This window comes from Callithrix jacchus, chromosome 13 (genome assembly GCF_049354715.1).
Source record: "Callithrix jacchus isolate 240 chromosome 13, calJac240_pri, whole genome shotgun sequence".
NCBI classification, from domain to species: domain Eukaryota; kingdom Metazoa; phylum Chordata; class Mammalia; order Primates; family Cebidae; genus Callithrix; species Callithrix jacchus.
In genome coordinates, this window is record NC_133514.1 from 48489669 (window position 1) to 48500804 (window position 11136).

Below are 11136 nucleotides of genomic sequence, written 5' to 3' on the forward strand. Positions count from 1 at the left end.
GCTGTGTGGTTCTGGGTTAGTTTCTGAATTCTGAGTTCTAACCTGATTGCACTATGGTCTGAGAGATTGTTTGTTATGATTTCCGTTGTTTTGCATTTGGTGAGGAGTGCTTTACTTCCAATTATGTGGTCAGTTTTAGAGTAGGTGTGATGTGGTGCTGAGAAAAATGTATATTCTGTGGATTTGGGGTGGAGAGTTCTTTACATGTTTGCTTGTATCTGGTTTGCTCGTTCCAGGTCTGAGTTCAAGCCCTGGATATCCTTGTTAATTTTCTGTCTGATTGATCTGTCTAATATTGACAGTGAAGTGTTAAAGTCTCCCACTATTATTGTGTGGGAGTCTAAGTCTCTTTGTAAGTCATTAAGAACTTGCCTTATAAGGCAAGTTATATATATATCTGGGTGTTCCTGTATTGGGTCCATATATATTTAGGATTGTTAGCTCTTCTTGTTCTATCGATCCTTTTACCATTATGTAATGACCTTCTTTGTCTCTTTTGATCTTTGTTCCTTTAAATTCTGTTTTATCAGAGATGAGAATTGCAACTCCTGCTTTTTTTTTTTTCTGCTCTCCATTTGCTTGGTAAATCTTCCTCAATCCCTTTATTTTGAGCCTTTGTGTATCCTTGCATGTGAGATGGGTTTCTTGGATACAGCACACTGATGGGTTTTGTTTTTTTATCCAATTTGCCAGTCTGTGTCTTTTGATTGGTGCATTTAGCCCATTTACATTTAGGGTTAATATTGTTATGTGTGAATTTGATACTGCCATTTTGATGCTAGCTGGCTGTTTTGCCCGTTAGTTGATGTAGATTCTTCATTTTGTTGGTGCTCTTTAGCATTTGGTATGCTTTTGGAATGGCTGGTACTGGTTGTTTCTTTCTATGTGTAGTGCCTCTTTCAGAAGCTTTTGTAAAGCAGGCCTGGTGATGACAAACTCTCTTAGTACTTGCTTGTTCGCAAAGGATTTTATTTTTCCTTCACTTATGAAGCTTAGTTTGGCTGGATATGTATTTTGGGTTGAAAGTTCTTTTCTTTAAGGATGTTGAATATTGGCTCCCACTCTCTCCTGGCTTGCAGAGTTTCTGCCGAGAGATCTGCTGTGAGTCTGATGGGCTTCCTTTTGTGGGTGACCCAACCTTTCTCTCTCTGGCTGCCCCAACCTTTCTCTCTCTGGCTGCCCTTAGTATTTTCTCCTGCATTTCAACCCTGGTGAATCTGACGATTATGTGCCTTGGGGTTGCTCTTCTTGTGGAATATCTTTGTGGTCTTCTTTGTATTTCCTGGATTTGGGTGTTGGCCTGCCTTGCTAGGTTGGGGAAATTTTCCTGGATAATATCCTGAAAAGTATTTTCCAGCATGGATTCTTCTCTTCGTCACATTCAGATACACCTATCAAATGTAGGTTAGGTCTCTTCACATAGTCTTACATTTCTTGGAGACTTTGTTCATTCCTTTTTGCATTTTTTTGTCTAATCTTGGTTTCTCGTTTTATTTCATTGAGTTGATCTTCGACTTCTGATATTCTTTCTTCTGCTTGGTCAATTTGGCTGTTGAGACTTGTGCATGCTTCACGAAGTTCTCATATTGTGTTTTTCAGCTCCTTCAATTCATATTCCTCTCTAAGTTATCCATTCTTGTTATCATTTCCTCGAATCTTTTTCAAATTTTTTTTCAAGGTTCTTAGTTTCTTTACATTGATTAAGAACATGTTCTTTTAGCTCACAGAAGTTTCTCATTACGCACCTTCTGAAGTCTGGTTCCATCATTTCATCACAGTCATTCTCTGTCCAGCTTTGTTCCCTTGCTGGTGAGGAGTTTTGGTTATTTCTAGGAGGCAAGGTCTTCTGGTTTCGGGTGTTTTCCTCCTTTTTGCGCTGGTTTCTTCCCATCTTTGTGGATTTATCCACCTGTCATCTGAGTAGTTGCTGACTTTTCGATTGGGTCTCTGAGTGGACGCCCAGATTGTTGATGATGAGGTATTTCTGTTACTTGGTTTTCTTTCTACCAGTCTAGCCCCTCCAATGTATGGCTGCTGAGGTCCACTCCAGGCCCTGCTTCTCTGGAGTACACCTGTAGCAGCTGCAGAACAGTGAGGGATGCTACCAGTTTCTTCTTCTGCTATCTTTGTCCCAGAATGATGCCCGCCAATTATCAGTCTGATCAGTCCTTTTTGAGGTGACTCTTTGGATATATAGGGGTCAGGGAGCTGCTTGAGGAGATGGTCTGTACTTTATAGGAGCTCAATTGCTGAGCTGTGAGCTCCGTTGTTCATTCAGGGCTGTTAGGCTGCTACCTTTAAGTCTGCTGCAGCAGAACTCACCAAATCCCTTCTTTTCCTCAGATGCTCTGTCTTGGGGATTTGGGGCTTTCTTTATGAGTGTCCATGGCACTATCCTGCCCAGCTAGGAGGCAGTCTAGTCACCATTTGCCTGCCAAGGCTCCGCCCTCCTGATGTGGGGTCTGCCTTGTTGCTGCAGGCTCTGCCCTGCAGCCACAGTCTCCGCCCTGCTGCCACGGGCTCCGCCCTGTGGCAGAGTCTCTCTGTTATGGCGGGTTGCCTCGGCAACAGCAGTCTGCGTCAGCAATGGGAGTGTACCTCAGTAGGGGCGGATTGCCTCAGTAATGGCGGACACCCCTCCCCCACTGAGCTGCGCTGTCCTGGGTTCAGCTGTGCCCGCAGTGAATCTCTCCACCTGGAGCGTTTCGAATTGCCATTTTGTTTGTCCCTGTGGGGGTGAAACCCACCGAGCCTGGCTCCCTGCCACAGAGCGCCATGCCTTTTTTTTTTTTAAGTTGAATAGTTGGCTCTCTCCCAGGTGTTTCAGTCACCCACTATTAGGGCACCAGGATATGTGTGATTTCCCATGCAGCAAGCCACTGTGCTGGCTCCAACGCCGCTTCCCAGGAATCTCCTGGTCTGGCTCACTGTCCAAGTCCCATTTAATCAGATGGATATACTAATCTGCCCTCCCAAATCTCAGATTGCCAGTTTAACTGGGCACCCGGACCAGTGTGTTTTGTGCAGAGTGTTGCGGAGTGCCGCTGCGCTGCAGCGCTGTCCGAAGCAGCCGCACCAGCCAAAATGGCTGCTCTGGCGTCCTGTGTCTCTCCTACACCTGGGAATTTCCCTGTTCTGTGTGCAACAAAGATCCATCTGGAAATGTGGCTTTGACTCACCCTCTGCACGTTCACTGAGAGCTGCGATCCTGAGTTGTTCTTACCACACCATCTTGAATCTATGTCCCCAATACATATTTTAAGGAACAGAGAGAGAGAGAGAGAGAGCATGTGTGTGTGTGTGTGTGTGTGTGTGTGTGTGTGTGTGTGTGTGTCCTCTGTGCCTTTGGACTATGGGGAAAACCAAAAGAAGACTTCAAGCAACAGTGCCATGATTAGAGACCCAAGCCAAAGACCCAAGGGAAGGAAATGCCAGCTCCTTCTGCAGATGAGTGTGAAAGCAGATCCAGTCACTGGGAAATGTCATCGTCTCATCAGCCAAGATTCTGACTATCAAAGAGTGGCACCCCCAATAGGAGTAAAAACAACATAATTTTCAATCCATTTTTAATAGCTAAAATAAACTTAAAGAAGCACTTTCTGATCGTAAGTCCCTGCTAAGTTGGAGGGTGACTTGAATGGGATGAGTGGCAAAAGGGCCAGAGGAGAACAGTGGGTCATCAGAGGCCCAGGCTCAGGATCTGCAGGACTGGTGGTGTTTTCTGGAAGAGGCAATGCTTTGTCCTCAGGAGAGTTACCCAGAGCTGCTGAGAGGAGAAGACATTCACACACAGGACCAACCATGTGGTGATGGGTCTGATATTAGTTGTGGCAGTGACAGGAACTTCAGAAGCAAAGCAGGCAGCTGGAGGCAAGTGAGAACAGTGGCAGGCAGTCTTCCACATGGCCTGTGCCACAGATGGAAGTGAAAGCCAGAGTGCACCTTCTTGTCCTCTGTTCTGTAGAAATCCTTCCCTATTTGACTGTTCTTCTGCCAAACGGACTGTGTTACTCTAACACTAACCTGTATTTATTAATATATAAGATACTATTCATGAGTTAATTTTTCATGAAATCTAAAGCACAACCCTATAACTAATTTTTAAAAGTGTTATTTCTACAATTGAAAAAGTAGTGTATAACATATTTTATGTGACTAAAATGAGTATTCTCAATAAGATGTAACCTTTCTTTGATGTTGCACTGCTCTGTGGTACCACAAAGGTAAGCAATGCCACTTAACTTCTATTATAAATAGTCCCAAATTGCTCTTCCTATAAAATTCTTTGTCAACAGCTTTGCTGTCTCCTGATCAGTCCCAAGCGCTCTGCTGTGAGTGTGACTGTTGACAAAGGAAAATCACCGAAAACTTCACCTCTCACTGCCTTTGATTTGTTGCATTTAATCTAAGAAACAAAATGAAAATGGTTAATCTAATGGTGTATGAAACAAAAGTGAAGTCTGAGTGCCAATTCAGAAAATTTTCAATTCTAGACATTTTCAATTCAAGGTCTTCTGTTATGTTCAAATCAGAACAGAAGCTTCAGGGCTCATAGTTACTGAGAAAATTAAGGTTTTTCTACCTCTAACTTCATATGGAATTCCAAATGAAAGCAGCACCAAACTGCACATATTTGTGTAAGGAAGATCAACAAGGTTCAGAGTTTTCCCATAAGGACTTAATTCTTTTATCAGATTATCCAATTTTTAAACTGTGTGGATACCATGAGTGTTAAGCTTTATCAATAACCTAGCCTTGGGTTGGGTTTCTGATAAATAACCCATATTCAACTATATAGTTGAAAATGCCCAGGATATGTACTCAAGCTGAGAGCAATTCTGAGCCCGGTCTAAAAAAGGAAGGATGCTTCCTCTTCCTCTCCTCATTTTCTCATCAGGTTATGGACAGATAAGAGATGTTCAGCAAACTCTGCAGCTGCCCCTGCAGCCGCATGTGGGTTGAGTTGAGGTGAGAAGAGCACGGGGTTAGGAGGCCCTGAGAAGCACGAGCAAACCAATCAGTGAATTCTGAAACATGGTCAGAGTTGCTGATGTTTTTGTGGCTGTAGCAAGATATCTAGTAATAATAATAAAAATAATAACAGCAATAACAATGGTACCTATCTATTACTGAGCTTGCTGCACAGAGCTTGCTCAGCAGGTGCTATAAGTTCAAAGAGTTCTGCTGGCATTAATCCTCATGACTGCCCTAAGGACAGATGTATTAGTTTTTAGGTGAAAAAGCTGAAGTTCAGAGATAGTAATCTCTGTGGCGGGCAGACTCTAAGGTGGCCTTCAGAACCCCTCCACCTGAAGTGTGGATAGGTCTGTTACTTGCTCTAACCTATAGAATGCGGCAAATGTGATGGGATGTCATTCTCATTATTACAGTCCATTATCTAAAACCCTGTGTTGGCCAGGCATGGGAGCTCATACCTGTAATCACAGGGCTTTGGGAGGCCAAGGTGGGAGAATTGCTTGAGGCTAGAAGTTCAAGACCAGACTAGGCAACATAGGGAGACATAAACCCTACAAAAAGTAAAAGAATAAATTAGCTGGGTATGGTAGCATGTGCCTGTAGACTACTCAAAGACCCTGTCACTAAAAGGAAAAAAAAATCATCTTGCTAGCAGACTTGCTAGAGAAACTCTTCTTTCTGGCTTGATGAAATAAGTGAATATGCTGGGAAACCCTATGTGGCAAGGAACTGCTGGGGCCTCTAGGGACTGCTGTGGCCTCTAGGGACTGCTGGAGCCTGTATGGACTGCTGGGGCCTGCAGGGACTGCTGGGGCCTCTGGAAACTGCTGTGGCCTGTAGGGACTGCTGGTGCCTCTAGGGACTGTTGGGGCCTCTAGGAACTGCTGGGGTCTGTAGGAAATGCTGGGGCCTCTAGGAACTGTTGGGGCCTCTAGAAAGTGCTAGGGCCTTTAGGGTCTGCTGGGGCCTCTAGGAATTGCTGGGGTCTCTAGGGACTGCTGGGACCTCTAGGAACTGCTGGGACCTCTAGGGACTGCTGGGGCCTCTAGGAACTGCTGGGGCCTCTAGGAACTCCTGGGGCCTCTAGGGACTGCTGGGGCCTGTAGGGACTGCTAGGGCCTCTAGAGACTGCTGGGTTCTATAGGGACTGCTGTGGCCTCCAGGGATTGCTGGGGCCTCTAATAATTGCTGGAGCCTCTAGGAACCGCTGGGGCCTCTAGAGACTGCTGGGGTCTGTAGGAACCTCTGGGGCCTCCAGAGACTGCTGGGATCTGTAGGAACCACTGGGGCCTCTAGGAACTGCTGGGGCCTCTAGAAACTGCTAGGACCTTTAGGGACTGCTGAGGCCTCTAGGGACTGCTGGCACCTCTAGGAACTGCTGGGGCCTCTAGGGACTGCTGGGGTTTGTAAAAACTGCTTGGGCCTCTAGGAACTGCTGGGGCCTCTACGGACTGCTGGGGTTTGTAGAAACTGCTTGGGCCTCTAGGAACTGCTGGGGCCTCTGGGAACTGGAGGGGCCTCTGAGAACTGCTGGGGCCTCTACAGACTGCTGGGTCCTCTAAGAACTGCTGTGGCCTCTAGGAGCTGCTGGGGCCTCTAGGGACTGCTGGGGTATGTAGGAACTGCTGTGGCCTCTGGGGATTGTTGGGGCCTCTAGGGACTGCTGTGGCCTCTAGTAACCGATGGGGTCTCTAGGGACTTCTGGGGCCTCTTTGGACTCCTGGAGCCTCTAGGGACTGTTGGGGCCTCTAGGGACTCCAGGGGCCTGTAGGGACTCCTTGGGCCTCTAGGAACTGCTGAGGCCTCTAGGAACTGCTGTGGCCTCTAGGAACTGTTGGGGCCTCTAGGGACTGCTGGGGCCTGTAGGGACTGCTGGGGCTTCTAGGAACTCCTGGGGCCTCTAGGATCTGCAGGGGCCTCTAGGAACTAGAGAGGGGCCTCGAGGAACTGCAGGGGCCTTAGGAACTGTAGGGGCCTCTAGGAACTGCAGGGGTCTCTAAGAACTGCAGAGGGGCCTCTAGGAACTGCAGGGGCCTCTAGGAACTGCAGGGTCTCTAAGAACTGCAGAGGGGCCTCTAGGAACTCAGGGGCCTCTGGGAACTGCAGAGGGGCCTCTAGGAACTGCAGTGACCTCTAGGAACTGCAGAGACCTTTAGGAACTGCAGAGACCTCTAGGAACTGCAGAGCGTCCTCTAGGAACTGCAAGGGCCTCTAAGAACTGCAGAGACCTCTAGGAACTGCAGAAGGGCCTCTAGGAACTGCAGGGGCCTCTGGGAACTGCAGAGAGGCCTCTGAGAACTGCAGAGGGGCCTCTAGGAACTACAGAGGGGCCTCTAGGAACTGTAGGGGCCTCTGGGAACTGCAGGGGCCTCTAGGAACTGCAGTGACCTCTAGGAACTGCAGAGACCTTTAGGAACTGCTGAGACCTCTAGGAACTGCAGAGCGTCCTCTAGGAACTGCAAGGGCCTCTAAGAACTGCAGAGACCTCTAGGAACTGCAGAGGGGCCTCTAGGAACTGCAGAGGGGCCTCTAGGAACTGCAGGGGCTTCTAGGAAATGCAGGGGCCTCTAGGCCACTAGGCTCCAGCCTGGGTAACAGAGACCCTATCTCCAACAGACACTAAACAAATAAGCAAAGAGCAATAACAAGCCCCTGAAAGGGAGAGGCATGGTGCCAGTACTCAAAGGTGCTACAATTTATTATCTAAAGTATCTAGTTCAAAAACATTTATTATCTAAAACATCTAGTTTCCAGCAAAACACTATAAGACATGCTTTAAAAAAAAACAAAACAGGAATGACCCACAGCATGGGGATCAGGGAGCCAGAGCTGCAACAGAGACTGCCTGGGAGAGCAACCAGATGTCCAATTTAACAGACAAAGATGTTAAAACAGCTATTGTAAAGAAGTCCAGTATGATAACAAGATCCCATCAAATAGAGAATATCAAGAATGAAATAGAAATGTAGAATAGAACTTAGCGTATTTCATCCCCTAAAATGCTCTAATGCAGCAGCAAAAGAAGAAAGAAAAAAGAATTAAGTGTAAACTCCAGAAATTAAAGTACAGTAACTGGACAACTGAAAGAGAGTGCAGGAGCAATAACACAGAAATGATGGCATGAAAAAGACAAATAACCACGCTAAAAAATGGATCAAGCATCTGAAATGACATGCTCCAAGAAAGATATACAAATGAGCACAGGAAAAGATGCTCAACATCATCAGACTCAGAGAAATGCAACCAAAACCACAATGAGAATCCACTTCACCCCAAGGGGATGGCCAGAATCAGAACATCAGAAGACAGCAAGCAAATGCTGGGGAAAATGTGGAGAAATCAGAACCCTCATACACAGCTGGTGGGAATGCAAAAGGTTGCAGCCTCTTTGGGAAACTGTCTGGTGGTCCCTGAGATGGTTATAGAGCTACTGCGTGACCCAGCAATGCCTCTTCAGAATTGAAACATACATCTACACAAAACTTTGTACAGAAATGTTTACAGCAACATTATCTACAATGGAGAAAAGGTGGCAACAATCCAAATGTTACCTGGTAGATAGTCTTAAGGGTGAGTTGTCCAGGTTCTTGTCATGTTGAACAAATAATTGAATAAAAGGCACAAAGAAATCAATGAAAGAATGAAGTAACAAAAGCCCAGGTTTACTGAAGCGAAAGTATACTCCACAGGGAGGGAGTGGCTGGAGCAGGAGGCTCCAGAGCCCGGATTGCAATGTTCCTTAGGGTTTAGTATTAAGCTAAAAGAGTTTATGGTAACACCTTTAAGTATCCTTTAGAGGTCTCCAATTGGTTACACCCTGTGTAAATGAAGGATTTGCCCGCAGTCAGTTAAAAGCTGAAGCAAAAAGGCTAAAAGTAAATTGGCAGCTTATGCAAAAACTTGGCTAGCGAAAGAAGTACTGACACACACTGCAACTGCAACGTGGATGAACCTTGAAAACATCTTGCTAAGTGAAAGAAGCCAGGCACAAAAGACCAGGTATTATACAATTCCATTTACTTGAAATATCTAGAATAACCAAATCTATAGAGACAGAAAGTAGATTAGTAGCTGCATAGGATTAGGGTTTGGGGAATTGAGAAATAGGCAAGGATAGCTAAAGGTCAGAGAATTTCTTTTTCAGGAGGTAAAAATGTTCTAAAATTCACTGAGGCAATGGATGCGCATCTCTGTAAATATACTAAAAACCGTTGAATGTATACCTTAAATGGGTGAATTCTATGGTGTCTGAATTTAAAAAAAAGCTGTTTTTTAAAGACCTTATGAAGAGACTACTTACACTCAATTTGTGATCTTTTTCTTTCAACAGGCCAGCGTACAGTCTGTGTGATTTTAAGTGGTGGAAGAAAGTTTGCTCCAGCGTTAAGACTCTTCTCCCAAACTAAGCTGGCATAGGTTTTTCTATGAGGCCCAATTTCCAATGGTATCAGCTCCACTAAGCATGAGTTCTCTGATGAGCATCTTGCCTTCTAAATACTAAAACATGGAAAAATGTCATCAAATCATTCTCTCTCTAGGATACAGAAACAGCAAGAAAATTTTAATAAATGAAGTGCACTTTTCTTTTTTGAGACAGAGGTTTGTTCTTGTTGCCCAGGATGGAGTGCAATGGTACGATCATGGCTCACTCCAACCTCCACCTCCCAAGAGATTCTCTTGCCTCAGAGTAGCTGAGATTATAGGCATGTGACAACATGCCTGGCTAATTTTGTATTTTTAGTAGATATGGCATTTCACCATGTTGGTCAGGCTGGTCTTGAGCTCCTAACCTCAGGTGATCCTCCCATCTGGGCTCCCAAAGTGCTGGGATTACAGGAGTGAGCCACCACACCTGGTCAGGAAGTGCACTTTTCACAATTATCATGCAAGAGTCCTGGTCAAGTACCATTAGGGTCACAGGATCAGTATGCAAAATGGGGTTACTGGGGGGATCTTCCAAGCAGAGAACCTGTAACAGCTCTCCAAACCCTCACTGTCCGACAGCTCAGGCCTGACAAAGATGGTCTGCCACACATGGCCAGCATTCTGCTGGGAGAAGGGCTTGTCCTCACAATGCTCTATATAGTTACAGGACTGCAAGCAGAAAAATCTATGTAGCAATGGAAGTTCCCTGGCACAGAGGAGTCCTTGTGAGCAGGTGAAGTATTCTAAGCCCAGCACTGGTGTCTACTGGCTCCTGGGCTGAAGCACCAAGCCTCACAGGGTTACCATGAGCAGTGAAGAAATGGCTAGATCTGTCTCCCATCACACAGTACCCCTGCGATCAAATATTCTTTCTTCAAGATTCAAGTTAACCATCTCTCTTAGAAGACATGGATGTGGCCTGGGCCTTCCTCTCAAATTGCTGACCAGTCACTCTCAGTGCAGGTTAAAAGGCAGCTGGAGAGCACAATGTGGACAGGTGTCTGAGTGTTGACAGCTTATTAGTGCAGGGCACTGACGTCAGTTTCCGCAGCCCCACCCTGGGGGTCTGCCTGGACCACATGTGGCCCGGGAAGGTCCCTTTCATTAAGGCTCTGGGCCCTGCTGAGCAGTCAGAGTGGAGTCTTTTCTCCTGGACCCCGTCTTGGTGGCCACCTGAACTTCTAAGAAGGGAAGAGGGAGTTGTGCATGAGAAATGTGTCTCTTCTTATTTGGAGACAGGCCCAGTACCCCTTGCACTGCACTGCTTCGCAGAAGATGAAAGAAGTAGAGTAGGCTGTCTGGGTTCAGCTGCCAGCTGCCTATTTAATAGCTTTGAGACCTCTGGGCAAAGGCTCAGTCCCTTGGTTTCCTGATACATGAAATGGAGATAACCACAGAACCTTCCTCTTTTGTTTTGTTTTGATTAATCCTCTGAGGATTAATCCTTTTAGAGCCCTTGGCAAACATTGAACACTCAGTAAGTGTTGACATCCTCAAGTAAGTACTGAAATTGAACTTTCACTCTATGGGTGAAAACATTTTTCATCCTGTTGACAAACAATCTCAAAGCTTCGTCTCCATCTCTAAGTCCCAAGTATCACTACCCGCTCACCACCTATAGACTCTCCTCCTGCAAGGAGGAATATGGCCAGGGGTCCAGGCTATGTTGCTTTTGCCCCAGAGTTTAAGAGGGAATCTCGGTATTCAGACTACTTTCAAGACAAATGTTATATG